The following is a 523-nucleotide window of genomic DNA, read 5'->3' on the forward strand; positions in this document are numbered from 1 at the left end:
GGGTCTGAACCCCCTCCCATAGGGGTTTAACCCACCCAAAAAGGGTCTGAGCCCCTCCCATGAGGGGTTTAACCCCCCCAAAAAGGGTCTGAGCCCTTCCACGAGGTTCTCCAATCCCCCCTCTGGGGTCAGTGCTACTCAGAGCCTATTTTGGAGCATCTCCACCATCCCATCAGCAAGAGAGAGTTCAAAGTTATCATCTTCGTAGCACTGCTGCCCCTTCTGCCCTCAGACGCAGCTTTTTCAACCCAAAAAAAAGGCTCGTTCGAGACTCACCTCAGGCAAAGGCGCCATTTTGCAGGATAAAATACTGAAAAGAAAACATAAAAAAAAGTGTTAGAAAAACAAAGAATTAGAATGTGGCTCAGCCAACCTGCAAGCCGGGGCAGGACGAGCCCTCAGAGAACTCTGAACTCTTCACCGCGCAATCAGCACAGGTCTGTGAGAGACTCATCCCCGAGCAACCCCTTGGGGAAGGCGCTGAGCCCTGGCGAAACACCTCAGGAACGCACAGAATGGCTCC

This window comes from Corvus brachyrhynchos, unplaced genomic scaffold (genome assembly GCF_000691975.1).
Source record: "Corvus brachyrhynchos isolate BGI_N302 unplaced genomic scaffold, ASM69197v1 scaffold959, whole genome shotgun sequence".
Taxonomy (NCBI): Eukaryota; Metazoa; Chordata; class Aves; order Passeriformes; family Corvidae; genus Corvus; species Corvus brachyrhynchos.